At 53.9% G+C, this 14927-nt stretch overlaps 1 protein-coding gene across 1 annotated transcript in view; it reads left to right on the top strand.

Annotated features, from left to right (window-relative positions):
• The window catches only part of LOC146785617 (arylacetamide deacetylase-like), a 320075-nt gene that overhangs the window by 217298 nt on the left and 87850 nt on the right, over window positions 1-14927 (top strand). The gene's annotated exons all lie outside the window — the stretch shown is intronic.

Genomic DNA, 14927 nt, shown 5'->3' with positions numbered 1-14927 from the left:
CCCCCAAAGTTCAGCCCCATAGAGAGCAGCGCTAACACCCCTTGCCCTGTATATATCTAGAACAGGAGCAATAGGTTTAAGGGATGAGGCACGGTGTTCCTTAAGAAGGGCGCCCACCACCCTCTAATGTGTCAGCAGCATCTTTTGGTGGTGGTATTTCCAGCTCATGGAGTCACAGAGACGAATGCCAAGGTAGTCGAACTCAGAAATCCTCTCAAGGGCAACGGAATCTAAAGTCGGTGGTTTGGCCAACTTTTTCGGAGGGTTAAGGACCAGATACTTGGTCTTCGCTGTGTTAATCATTAACCCTATTGCATCACAAAAAGACTTAAAATTAGATAATAGGCTCTGGAGACCTGCCGGAGTTTTAGAGATCAGGAGGGTATCATCTGTAAATAGAAGGGTGGGTATTCTTCTGCCAGCCAGGGATGGTGCATCTGCAGGGTGTTGTAGCAGGTGCTCCACCACTCCATTGATGTACAGTGAGAACAGAGTGGGGGCAAGGACACATCCCTGGCGTACCCCTCTATTTACAGGTATACGTGCTGTTTTTTGCCCCTGGTTACCCCACCTGATCTGTGCAAAATTGTTAGCATGGAGTTTTATCAACATGCTTAGCAGGTAGGGAGGAATGCCCTGTCCGTCAAGCACACTCCAGAGTTGGCTGCGGGGAACTAGGTCAAAGGCAGTCCGCAAGTCTATGAAAGCAAGCTACAGACTGCCTTTGCCCAGTACAACCACTTTCCAATATAGCATCATGAGTCGAAAGGATTGCTCTATTGTCCCCGTGCCTGATCTTAAGCCAGCCTGGAAATCTGAAAGAATGCCCTTTTCCTCTACCCACTGCAATACCCTGGTCAAAACCACTTTACCAGCCACCTTTTGTGAGGTGTCTAAGAGACTTATTGGACGGTAATTGGCTGGGTCATTCCGACAACCTTTCTTGAAGATTGGGACGACTTCAGCACCCTTCCATGAGGTCGGGAAAGTAGCCCCTTCAAGACTGGAGTTCAATAGGGCGGAGATAAGTTTTCCCCATTCTTCCGGGTTGATGCGTAGCAAATCTCCTGGTATGCCATCTGGGCCTGCTGCTTTGTTGGGCACAAGGCTATTAATCACCCCCACCACTTCCTTAGGTGTAAACAGAAGCTCGTCGTTGGGCTGGGAGGATGCGTGAGGGTGCCGTACTATCAAACTTTCCCCCTCATCCGGGACCATTGAATAGAGTTGGGAGAAGTGGTCAACCCACGCGCACTCAGGTACGTTACATGTAATCATTGTTTCCACGGGATTCTCTCTAGTTCTTAATAGGTCCCAAAAACCCTTTGCGTCCTTCCTTAAGCTAGCGGCCTTCAGATCATACCAGAACTGATCTTTCCAATCTGCCTTTGCCTTTGTTAAGGCACTCCTATAATTGCCCCTTGCGGCACAAACCAGGGCTCTGTTCTTAGATTTTACTGCCTTTAGTAGTTCCCATTTGGCTGCTTGGCAGCAGAACCCTTCCTGCCACCTCTCTTATTATCCCCCTTACCCACATTGTGGGCTACAAATAGCTCACCTAATGCCTTCGTAGTTTGTGCAAAAACTACGGATACCTCCTGCGCACTAATAGAAGGGGAATCTAGGCGAGGTATGATATTAGCCATTATGGAATGTACCTCCAACATCTTTCCCTCATTACCCAAGATATGCTTCCATTTCAGGCGCCTGCCACAATTGGAGGGGCGCACTTCATGTGTTAGTTTCCACACATGTGGGATTGGGGGAGGGGAGCTACCCTTCCACAAAGAGGACAAAGACAGCGATAAGGGGTTATGGTCACTGTCAATAGATGGCAGGACCTCCATGTCCACCAGGAAAGACCACAAACGAAGATTCAGCATAATGTAGTCAATCCTAGAGGAATGGCCTATTCTATTAAATGTATGTGCCCCCATTTGATCAGATTTGGATCTACCGTTAGTTGCTCTAAGACCATGCTCCAGACAAAGGGCATTAAGGTCAATTGCGTTTTGGGTCCATCTTCTAATTGGAGCAATTGACAACAGCGGGATGCCTCTCCTTACATCGTCGTCACTGGTGCCCAGCACATCATCCACAGCAAGAGGTTCGAATGTGCAGTTAAAATCCCCAGCAAGTATGACGAGGGAATCTGGGCGACAGCTCTTGAGTTCCTCGTCAATGCCGGTTGGGGAGAGAGTAGATAGGCCACCCCTAGTGCCTCTAACATAGATATTAAATATTTCGAGCACTCCTCCTCCACACGGGCCTCTCACTGACAGTCTCTGGAGGTCTGGTGAGTTAGTGGCTATACATTTGATGGAGTACCGCAGGGAGATGCTTACCCAAATTAGCAAGCCTCCGGACGGGCGCCCCTTACCTCCGTTCGGTCGAACAGCTGGTACGAAATAGGTGGTATAACCCTGTTTGTGCTGTGGTTCCAGACACCAGGTTTCCTGGAACAAGCAAATCCAAAAGGATTCGATAAATACGTTCCAGTCTGGGATGCTTATATTCCGAGCTAGACCGGCTATATTCCAGCTAGCTACCTTCAGGGGCATGCTGGGGACCCCTCCCTGACCCAATGCTAATGCCCTTATAATGGGGGTATTGTCGATAGCAATATCCATTTCACCGATGGGTGTTGCCACAGCATGAGGGGTTTGAAAGCCTTCAACAGGCAGCTCCCTGATGAGCTCGTGGACTACCTGTAAATGCCCTCTAGGAATGAATAGAGAGGAGAGGGTAGTACTGGAAGGGCTTGCCTGTTGCTCTCCAGGGGGTAAGCTGTCAGTTTGTATCTCCCCGGAGACTTCAGTATACGACTCCCGTATAGGGCAAATTACCTGTCAACAACCTTGCCAAAGTCGACCCTGCGACTGACAAGGGATATTATTGAGTAAACTAAATTTGGAAATGCAACCGCGAGTTTGTCTACTATTCCATCCCTCCCACATGTGGGTTCCGACTTGCCTCACGGGCGGAATTGGGGGGTTGAAATAACTGAGGTCGCAAATGCCGATTGAACCCCTGCTACCTATTGAGCTGTGTTCCTTCATAGGTCCTCTGCATATATAACTAACAATCCTTGGGTCTTCAAAATTCACTATGATACAATCCCCAGTTATAGATTTTTTCCTAGTGCCAATCCATCCAACTCTACGTACATGAATAATCCGGCCCTACCAGAACTCGGGCAAGGGTCTGTTCTCTTTGAGCCAAAATAAAGTTTTGTTAAACAATTCAGTATAAGGCTCACGCTTACCCGGACTAAGCACAGGTACCCCAGTCAACACAACTACATAAGGCTGACACTCAGGGGGGAGATTTATATTATGGTCCCTCCCACGAGTAGGGCCCTCACCTGCCTGCAACAAGTGGGCCTTTGCAGTTTCAGCTGGATTAGAAGTTGGAATCGCAGGTACACTATGGGCTACTGGGGAGATGGCTATAGTAGTAAGATTTTCCTCGCCTGTGATAAACGGGGCTGGGGGGCATGTCGTCTTTTTGCCTAGAATATTAGTGGTGGCCTTAGGGGACTTTGGTCTCTCTGCAGGTTTAGGAAAAGGGTGTCCGGGGTTACTGGGGGTACCTGCCACCGACACAGTAGGGTACAGGTTACGGTTGGACGCTTCCAGTACAACTGGAGAGTTTTGAGCTGGGGTAGCTAAACTATGGTGAACTGTGGACGTCACCTTGCTATCAAGTCCCCCCCTAGGCCATCATCCCTCATTCTTAGCTGCAGTTTTATAAATGATTTTAGTGAGAAAAAGTTATCTAGGGTTGTCTGCTCCATTTTGTCCACTCGCTCAGTTAGCCCTCTAATTTTGTCTAGTACTGGAAGGAGTAGGGATTTCATTATTTCCTCCATTTTTATAATTAGGGGAGAATCTGGGGTAAGAGTCGCTACACTACCAACAGTCTGCTTATTGGGAACAGTGGTCACAATTAAAACCCCTCAGTAGTTCCCTCTTCTTTCTCTTCCTGCGATGGGCTAAAGACCCCCACTGCTACATTGTTAGAAACACCCCTCCCCACGGCCGGCCGCCTCAGGTTCTTACAGTTTTTAGACAGTCTACTTTTCCATTGGGTGGCAAATCTTCTCCTCTTTGGGGAGGCTGGATGGATTTCCGCCTGCGCCACAATAGCCGCCGGGGAGGGCGACTTTGGGTGGATAATGGGGTCAACCGGATGCGAGATAGGAATGGCTGTCTTGGTTACTGCTAGGGCAGAGGCCACATGATTTTGAGCATTAAGTGCCGCAGCCGTCAAATTTTCCAGCCCTTCTATGTTAGCTCTCAAGGCCGCCACACAAGGGTGGTCCAAGGGAGAGGGGACAAGTAGGAGCGGGTCCGGTGTTCGCTCTGGGGAGGGTATCAGGGCTATCGAGCCCATCGAGGATCGTCTGTCATCAAATGGGCTTCGAGATAGCCGCCGCTCGGCCATGGTGATTTCTTTATCGTTAACGTTGGTCACACGGGTAATAAACTGGTCCATTGTGCCAGCCATACATCCCCCACTCCTCCTCAAAATTTTGCCTGAGCGGGTTGACATCGCTAGTACAGGACCAAGCCGTTAGTAAATTCAAACCAGCCCGCTGGCAGAAAGTTAGGCAGCAGGTTGCAATGGAGAATAGGAAGTAGGAACAAGCAAATATCAAGGGGGGGGGGGGTCCTAGCCACAAACAAACCACAATGCGTAGGGCGGCTACCACAAACACTGTCCAGTAGACACAACCACAGTCCAAGGCCACAACATTAGGCGAATAATGACACAAATCAGCAAAAGTACCTGGTAAAGGGCAGGTGAGATGTTACCGATGATTAGAGGTGGGGCCCGGCTTCCTCCGGCCCCTGACGGCCACAGATGGCCCGCCCTTTGCCCGGGCTTAGCCGGGCGCACGCCCGCGCGTGTCCCGCGAAGCAAGAGGCGCGAGTTGTTTTAATGCAATCCCTGGTCACAGGGGGCGGGACCTCTACTCCTGGGTCTGTTCCTCGGCCTTCTGGGGCGTGTAGTCAGTACGATACACCTCCGCTGCTTTCCCCGGTACTGACGCTGCGTCTCCCGCGAAGCGGGAGGCGTGAGTTGTTTTAATGCAATCCCCGGTCACAGGGGGCGGGACCTCTGCTGCTGGGTCTGTTCCTCGGCCTTCTGGGGCGTGTAGTCAGCACGATACACCTCCGCTGCTTTCCCCGGTACTGCCGCTGCGTCACCCGCGAAGCAGGAGGCGCGCGTTGTTTTAATGCAATCCCCGGTCACAGGGGGCGGGACCTCTGCTGCCTGGTCTGTTCCTCGGCCTTCTGGGGCGTGTAATCAGCACGTTACACCTCCGCTGCTTTCCCCGGTACTGCCGCTGCGTCTCCCGCGAAGCGGGAGGCGCGAGTTGTTTTAATGCAATCCCCGGTCACAGGGGGCGGAACCTTTGCTGCTGGGTCTGTTCCTTGGCCTTCTGGGGCGTGTAGTCAGCACGATACACCTCTGCTGCTTTCCCCGGTACTGCCGCTGCGTCTCCCACGAAGCGGGAGGCGCGAGTTGTTTTTAATGCAATCCCCGGTCACAGGGGGCGGGACCTCTGCTGCTGGGTCTGTTCCTCGGCCTTCTGGGGCGTGTAGTCAGCACGATAGACCTCCGCTGCTTTCCCCGGTACTGCCGCTGCGTCTCCCGCGAAGCGGGAGGCGTGAGTTGTTTTAATGCAATCCCCGGTCACAGGGGGCAGGACCTCTGCTGCTGGGTCTGTTCCTCGGCCTTCTGGGGCGTGTAGTCAGCACGATACACGTCCACTGCTTTCCCCGGTACTGCCGCTGCGTCTCCCGCGTAGCGGGAGGCGCGAGTTGCTTTAATGCAATCCCCGGTCACAGGGGGCGGGACCTCTGCTGCTGGGTCTGTTCCTCGGCCTTCTGGGGCATGTAGTCAGCACGATACACCTCCGCTGCTTTCCCGGGTACAGCCGCTGCGTCTCGACATTTCAGGCCACCTCCGCTGTGCGAACACCTGACCAGCATTAGCTGCGGCCATGTTACAATGCCCGCGCATCCGTTCGCACATTCCTGCATTAAGAATCCACTAGGCCTGGGCCAAAATTCCGTTCCGTTCGCGGAAATTGCGATCATTTGGCATTTTCGCGTTCCGCGGAAAGCACGAAAATGTCAAAATTTCCGCATTCCGCAGCTTAGCGATAATTTGTTTCTTGCTCGCGCTGTAAAATAATACATTCTCGCATGCGCGCGATCGCCTACCCTGAATCCACACGTTCGCCGACAAGTTTTCCCGATCCGGTCGCGTTCTCCACGAGATGTTGGATTGTTGGTAGCCATTTGCGCTGTCTCGCGACAGTTCGCGCCAGCAGTAACGTCATGCGTCGCGCGATCACATCTTTCTTCTCGCGATCATGCACCGCGAGACAAGTGAAAACAAGATGGCCGCGCCCGCGAGCAACCGCATGGGTAAGTTGGCGAGCCGCGACCACGCAGAAAATACCGCGAACGGGCGGGAAAAAAACTTCCGCATCTACGCTATATTTCCGCGTGTTTGCGGAGATTTTTTTAATTTTCGCGATAATTTGCGAAAGTGAATTTCGCAAATTCTGCCCACCCCTAGAATCCACTCGTTGTACTTGGCCTGTATTAATCCACCCAACGAAGGCCCCCCGGGTGGTTGCATTGTCCCAGGACCCAGGCACCGCCCTCTAGGGTGCAGAACACTGTGTTGTAAGGCAGGGGCACAGGCCAGCTTGTCGCTTGCCTGGGAAAATGTTGCCTGTGACCGCGAGCACATGCGTGGGGTGCGGGACAGCTCCCGAATCGCGCTAACTTATTGTGGCTAGTTTCTGGCATTCATTTGTTTTTGGGTGCGTCTCCCCTTGCACAGGAGCAGAATTCACCCCAATTTCCTGCCACCACAACCGCTCATTCATTTCAAGGCTTCTGGCCCCGATTGCCGCGGTAGGACCAGCAGTACGGGTTGGGGGAAAGTCGACTGAATACCGGGCCGACGCAGCGGCACCCCCCCCCCCATATGCAGGCTGCCTTGAAGACAGCGTGGCCAATCTGGACATGCACTTGCATGAAACTAGGCATATACAGCCTTTCCGCTTGTATCAATATGCAGTAAAACACTTCAAAACAAATAATTTTGCCAAAGATGTGAGACAGCTGCAATAGGTACACACACTATGCGTGTACGGCAAGCCCTGGGACCCTAAAAACAGCTGTTTACCCGACATGACAATGTGCTCTGACAACCAAGCGTGTTAAGAGTTCATCGCGCACGCACCATGCAGGAGACACATCAAGCGGCCACCAAGTACAAACTATCCCCCCAAGCGGTCTCCCCCAACCCACAGGTGCTTAATACTCCAGAGTCCACCAAACCAGCGGCAATCTTCGCTCTTGGTACGGGGCGCAGACCAGGGATTAGCCCAGGTCAGGCATTGCCTTCAAAATTTGATAGGGTGGGCGAGGGTTGTTGGGGCTAGATGGGGTCGCTGACTCACCTGTGATATCCACGCAGTCTGTAGTGGCCCGACGGCTTGAGGAGACTGAGGTCCGAACAGCGTGGTCGTAACAGCAAAGAGACCACCAGGTGGGTGGGGGAGGTATATATACCTGGTCCCCCCACCCACCGTCACACTGGAAGTGTAGCGAAGTGCAGCGACCACCGAGGTTCCCAAACATTCCAGGGGGGAACTGATGTGCCATCCTGTCGCACTAAGGCAGCCACCCTCTTATGGTGGCCCCCAGTGTGGGCCGCGGGCAGCCACAGAAGCCCCAATCCACAAGGGACCAGGTGGAGAAAGTCAGATATTTTGTTTCCCTCAGACGTGGTTACTCCCTAATTTTTCAGTAAATGTCTGGGTTTTACAATTCTCACACAATTCCAAGGACACTCTTGGAAAATTAGAAAACTTGTACCTTTTACGCATTGGACTATGCCTGGAAACTAGGGGGCTCATTATGATGGTGGAAGGACCACCACTGCCGGGCCGGCGGTGGCGGTTATTCCGCCATTACTGAGCATTTTACCCATCGCCAAATCAGGATTGCAGTGGGTATCGTGGCGGACGCAAAGTCCGTCCGCTGCTTTTTTGCTGGAGGCAATCGCACCAATCGCCTGGTGGACTGAAGAGGGCCATTAATATGGTGGCGGTGCCATATTATAATGTGTCCAGGAAGAGGCCTTTGCATGATGGCACTGTTGCCATGGAAAGGCTGGCAGGGATTCAATTTGGTGGCCCATTGTGAGCCCCCTCAGTGTGGGGGGAGGTTGTATGTGCACTGGGACCTACATTTCCATGCACAAGGAGGCAGGCACCTTGTGATGCCTGCCACATTGTGCATGGCAATGCACATCGTGGAAATTTGGCATTGCGAACGGTGGTGCTGCCAGCAGCACGTCCGCAATGTTAAAAGGCCAGGATGCATCCGTGATACTGGAGGGCACATCCTAGTTGGGCTGGTGGGACCGCTGCACGTCTGGCGGGCGGTCCCAGCACTGCTATGATGTCCGCCCACCATCATAATGAGCCCCTAGGTTTGATATGTTTCCACGAGGTGGAAAATTCTGCATACAGGAATGTAAATCAAAGTGCATTAACACATTAAATTCTTTTTTTATGTTTTCCTCCATGGGGTAAATATTTTTAGGAAAACCCCTTCCACCACAGCAAAATGATATACAGGGGTTTTGTTACCCCTTCTTCCACTGGAAACACCCTCTTTTCCCATACAAGAGTGGATTTGTTCGAGTTTCCAGAGTATGAGGGGTCCTACAAATTGTTAGTAAGTGCTCAAAAACATACGAGTTTGTGGGTGCTCGTCAACTTTCGCTGGTAGCCTATCTTGCAAATCCCAGACATCCTTCTGTAACTAAATTTGAAATTATTGATATTGCACTATACTGGCTGACATGCAATTCGGTTTCCCATGTCTTTCCAATCACTACATGTCCTTTATTAAATGTTTCCCTCTGTTGCTGAGGAGATAGCTGATAAGTGCCCCTTGCGTATTTCTAGGCTCGAGAAGATGATGAGGACGTGAAATGACTGGGAAGGACAGTGAACAGCCATTCACGCAAAGACGCAAACAAGTTATTAGCATCTATGCTCCCTTCACACTTTTTATCGTACTTTGTTTGGTTTACCTTATTCGGTCGATTTACTCGTTGCCTGACATCTGGTATGTGCTTAAAGTAGGTTAGAATTGTCCTTAGAGGTTCCACAATGGCAGTGTATCTCTGTTGTGTGTCTGTGTTTCTTTTTTTCGTTTTGTTACTGAACGTGCTCTAGTAATGTTTACTTCCACGCAGTTGGATTGTTGTTTATTAAGAAACATCTCGAAGAAAAAAAATAACTTTTAAAAGGCGATGGTGTGTGTTCACATCTTTCTTTGCTGCCAGCTGGTCTCCTATGTTGCTTTACAACAAGAATGCATACTTTCTGCACATTCCCTCACATGGAAATTTGTACTTTCTTATTATATTCACATCCGTGGTGGGAATGTTGTTTATATTACCATATTTTTGCAGCCAACCAGTGAGACTGAAACATTATTAGAGTGGGTCAGATTACATTTTAACCAGTCAGGAGCACCAATAGTTCAGGTCAGACAGATCTAAAAAACCAACTGGACAATGCCTTTTTCTTTTTAATGTTTGTTTATTTTGTTTTATATCCTTGTCATTCGGATTTCTCATATATATTTTCTGTTTCCTCGCTCATTTTTAAGTTTACAAGCACAAAGTAAATTCAAGCTTTTAGCTTGTGTCCATCCCAACTGATTCTACCCCTCTTCCCACCCTATCTTAATTCTTTTACTTTTGTCCCTACATATGGTGATAGGCATTTTGGTTTTATATCTCGACGAGGCACAACTTTCTTCATTGAGGATGCACTTTGATAAAACAAGTAAAGATGCTAGAGCCAGATGAAGATTTAACATAGGACAAGGTGGTGATTACACCAACTCGCACCCTTTATCTCCATCCTACTAGGTTGGCGCCGATTGTCTTTTATTTACCTACTAAAAGTTGTTGAGGGTAGCAAAACAATTCAGGGTTATACTTTCAATATATACGTGCCTTAAAGGACCACAGAACTCCGAACTTCAGTTTTGTTGATTTATTATAAGTCCAAAAACAATTTGATGTGGACACTGTAATGTCGGGCCCGGGGCCTGGAAATGATGACACTCAGTACACACAGGTATGCCAGTGGTGGTCAGTGTAATGCCTGCCACGCCCAGAGCCCTGGGCTTTTTATTAGCACTTGTGCGTGCCGTCCTAGGGGACGTCGGGCGCGCCCAACTCCGGCTACGCAAGGGGGGGGGTGAGACCCTGACACACGCGCGCGGATCCTCGGGTCATGGTTCGGTCCGTCGCGCAACATTACATTCCTCCTTTACCCAGAATTGAAAAACCCAACAACACTCATCGCCTATCGCGACTCAAAGACAGCTTTAACAGTCTCTAAGGAGTCTCATGGAAAACAAAAGAACAGTCTTACTTGGTCGGTTGCTGGAGGGGTAGCCTTCCCTCACTCCCACAGCTGACAGAGAGCCACAAAGTCTCTGTACCTCTGGGATGGTCGCGGGTGCGGGCGTAGGTGATACTGGCTCTGGCTGCGCCCATCCGATTGGGTGAGAAACATGTCCTCTGAGCCGCCCGCTTCCACCGAGTCCGGGCGGTCCGGCGCCGCTTGTGGTACCTCTTCCCTTTCGGTTGACGCTGAGGGGGTTGTTTCGGCGTTCTCCGCCCTCCGGGGCTCTTCCGCTCCTGGGGGTTTCCGAGGGCTGTGAGATGGGGTTGGGTAGTGGTCTTCAAACTCCGGGAGGTCTTCCTCCTCATCTCGCGGGGTTTTCTTGAAAAACGACACGTTTCTAGTTACCTTTTCACCGCCTCTGGCGGCCGTGACCAGGGTCCCTTGTACATTGGTGACAATCCATGGGGCCAGCTCGAAGGGCAGGCGGAACTTTCCCCCGGGGTGCCGGTCTTTCACTAGCACCTGGTCGCCGACCTGGAGTGTGCTGTCTGCTGCTCTCCGCCGCCGGGAGGCTTCTTGGTTCACTTTAAGTCGATTTTCTGCGGAGCGGTTGGGTGGGTCAGGTGATGACTCCCACACAGGGTGGTGCGGGATAGTGTCCCGGATCGCTCGACCCAGACACAGGTGGCTCGGGGGAACCCCGGTGGTGCAGTGGGGTGTCAGCCGGTACTCTCGCAGGAATTGGTAGAGGGCTAGCTCGACGTTGATGCCGTCTGCCAGGGCAATCTGAATAGTTTTGTTCAGAGTCCTCATCAGTCTCTCAACCTCTCCGTTTGCTTGCGGCCACCGGGGGGTGATGCGGCGGTGTTTGATGCCGTGGGATTGCAGGTACTCGGCCAGTTCCGTTGAATGGTGGACCGTTGTCTGTGCGCAGCTCACTGAGGAGTCCGTGGGTGGCCATGACTTTCTCCAGCTTGGGGATTACGTCTGCCGCTGCAGTTGAGGGGACAATCTCCACTTCGGGGTACCGCGAGTAGTCATCTACCACAACTAGCATGTGTCGTCCTCCAGGTAGACTGCCGAAATCGGCGCTGGCTCGCACCCACGGCGAGGTCGGGCCCTCTTCCGTGATCACGGGTGCTGGGGGGTCGGGTAGGCTGGTCGCCAAACACACCGGGCACCGCTGGACCGTGTCTTCCACCATCTTGTCGAGTCCCGGGAACCAGAGCTTGCACCTGAGGCGGTTCTTCGACTTGACAATGCCTTGGTGAGCGCCATGCGCCAGGAGGGCGGCCCGTTGGGTGAGGCTGCCGGGCAGCACCAGGCGGGGGCCCCTCAAGAGACACCCTTCGGGGGACACCGATAATTCGTTCCTGACGATGTAGAGCGCTTTCAGCGACGCCTGAGCCTCGGGCGTGCGAAAGGATGACGGGCTTTGGAGCGGCCTCCAATCTCCCGACGCGACCGCTCGGATGGCCTTCTGCAGACAGTCGTCTCCTTCGGTAGCCAGCGCAACCTCGTTAAGGGACATCGGCAGGGGTCGGGACCTTTCCACAATCATCCGGACATATTCCTCGGTAGCGGCCGCCTCCGTGGCTTCCATGTCCGTGGCCGGGTGGGCGTGTCTGGACAGGAAATCTGCCGGGTTTCGGGCGCCTGGTCGGTACTCTACAGTGAATTGGAACTCTTGGAGTTGGAGGACCCATTTCTCTATCCGCGGGGGAGGGCGTGATGACGAGCCTTGGAACAGCGGGACCAGGGGCTTGTGGTCAGTGATCACCGCAAACGGGTGTCCATACAGGTAGATGTGGAAGTGGCGGCACCCCCACAGGATCGCAATGGCCTCCTTCTCGATCTGCGAGTACCGCTGCTCCGTTGGCGTGAGTGTTCTGCTTGCGTACGCGACGGGGGCCCACTCCCCGCACCTCTGCTGCTGGGCTAGCACGGCTCCTAGGCCTGTCGGGCTGGCGTCCACTATGAGTTGGGAATCGAGCCGGGGGTCGAAATATGCCAGGGTGGTGTCGGCCGAGAGCGCTTCTTTGGTTCTCTGGAACGACTCTTGCTGTGCGGGGCCCCACTCCCAGGTGGCGGAGGCTTTGGTGAGGTCGCGGAGGGGCCCCGTGAGATCAGACAGGTCGCGGATGAACCTCCCGCAGTACGTGACCATGCCCAGGAAGCTGCGGACAGCTGTCACGGAGGTAGGCGCGGGGGCCGCGTGTATGTCCTTAACCTTTTCCGGGTCCGGGCCTATCCCTTGGTCGGAGAAGCGGTATCCCAAAAAACTGATGTCTTTGCGCAGGAAGTCACATTTGTCTCTGTGGAGGGTCAGGCCTCGTTCCTGCAGCCGGGAGAATACCGCCCGGAGACGTTGGATATGTTCATCCAGGGTAGGGGCATGGACGAGGATGTCATCGCTGACGTTCAAGACGCCCTCCAGCCCCTGCAGGACATTCTGGATAATGTTCTGGAACACCTCCGCTGCGCTCGAGATCCCAAAATTTAGCCGGGTGTAGCGCCAGAGGCCGGCGTGCGTGGAAAATGTGGTGATTGGGCGGGAATCGGGGTGCAACGGGATCTGGTGGTATCCCGACCTCAGGTCCATCTTGGAGAACCATTTGGAGCCTGACAGCTCTCCCACGATGTCGTCGATGGTTGGCGTCAGGTGGCGCTCGCGCCTGATGGCCAGGTTGGGGACGCGCATGTCCACACAGATCCGCACTGCGTCCGGCTGTTTCGGTTTTTTCGCCACCACGATGGGTGACACCCATGGGGTGGGTCCGCTTACCCGTTCGATAATTCCCGCTTGCTCCAGTGTCCGTAGTTCTGCTTCCACTTTGGGTCGTAGGTGGAACGCGATGCGTCGATGCCGGAGGGCTACTGGGGCAACTGTCCTGTCGATGTGGAGGTGTACGGCGGGTCCTCTGAGGCACCCGATCCCGTCGAATAGGGCTGTGTGCTCCTGCACCAGATGGTCGAGGTTGCTTGTTTGGACTGTGAGGGCGAAGTGGATCAGGCCTAGGTCTTGGGCTGTCCGGCACCCCACTAGGAATCCCGTCCCTTCCTGTGACACGTATATTTTGGTAGGCAGCCGAGTGGTGTCGTGGGACAGGTCTGTCCTGAAAGCCCCGCACAGGCGTAGGGGGCGATGGGTGCCGTAGGCATACACTTGCACCCTCGTTGGCCGGAGTGGTGGAGCGCTCCTCAGAGTCCGGTACACGCTGGCCGACATCAGGTTGATGGAGGCACAAGTGTCGATCAGGGCCGGCACGGCCTGGTCCTGTACTGAGACTGTGCACATGGGTCCGGCTGACGGGGACGCGGCCAGGGTGTTGAGCATCCGCACGACGTGCACCGAGTCGACATCCGCTTCGTCGTCGTCATCCATGTCGCTGTTAGCGGAGGTGCTGGGCAGAGGTGCCAGCTGTCTCACCCTCCTGGCCGGGCCTCCTTGCTTCTTCCTTGATGTGGACAGGCAGACACTCGCAAAGTGGTTGGCTTTGCCACATGCGCTGCAGATTTTGCCTTGGGCCGGGCACGCCCCTTTATGAGGTGTCGCTCCTCCACACCACACGCAGGCTTGGCTAGGAGACGGTTGGACCGGCTTCGGGCCCCTCCGCTGGGGATGCTTCGTGCGGGTGTCGGCTACCTCTGCCGTGATGGCGCACACCGGCTCCGTTTTGATGGTGACCGCCGGCTTCGGCTCCATGTGAGCGGCTCTGGCCTTGGACAGTTCCTTCGAGCGGCCTAGCGTGAGGATGTCGCGCATTGGCATGTTGTCCGCCTCCAGTACCCTTTCACGGAGCTTGGACGACGCGCAGCCTTGGATGAACTGTGCGCGGATCTCGTCGTCTGCATCGGGGAGCGTGCACGTGCTGGCTAGTTTTTTGAGCCTGGCGTAGAAGACGTCCACCGACTCCTCTGGGAGCTGGCGGGCTTGGCGGAGCAGGAAACGTTCATAGTCCGCACTTGCAAACGGTTCAAAGTACGCTGTGATGGCGTCGCGTAGCGTGGCGTAGGTCATGGGCGGCCCAGCTTCCACCACGTCTTTAGAAATGTCATGGATCGCCTCACCTCCCAGGTGCAACAGCATGGCGCGCCTCCGCACCACTGCGACTTCCGCCGCCACGAAGTAGTTCTCCAAACGTTCCACCCATTTCTTCCAGCGTGCGGCTTGAGACGTCGGGGTGCCGGTGACTTCGAAAGGTTCGAGGGGAGGCACGGTGGCCATGGTCGCAGAAGGCGGCAGCCGGGGGCGTCACCGACTCACCGCTGGGGCACACTGCACACCCAGGCGTCGTCCGCAGGCAGGTAGGTCGAGCGGAGGGCCGGGGGGCCGTCCAGGGGGGAACAGGGCCAGCCAGGGGCTTCCTTCGCCTCAAAACGGGCCTCACGCGAGATGCGTGGGGAATGGCAGGGCCGGGCCACGTGTTGCACGCGAGATGCGTGAGATTCA

This window comes from Triturus cristatus, chromosome 11 (assembly GCF_964204655.1).
Source record: "Triturus cristatus chromosome 11, aTriCri1.1, whole genome shotgun sequence".
In the NCBI taxonomy this organism is placed as follows: domain Eukaryota; kingdom Metazoa; phylum Chordata; class Amphibia; order Caudata; family Salamandridae; genus Triturus; species Triturus cristatus.
Note: the sequence above shows the minus strand (reverse complement) of the source record. Positions and strands in the feature narration are given on the sequence as shown.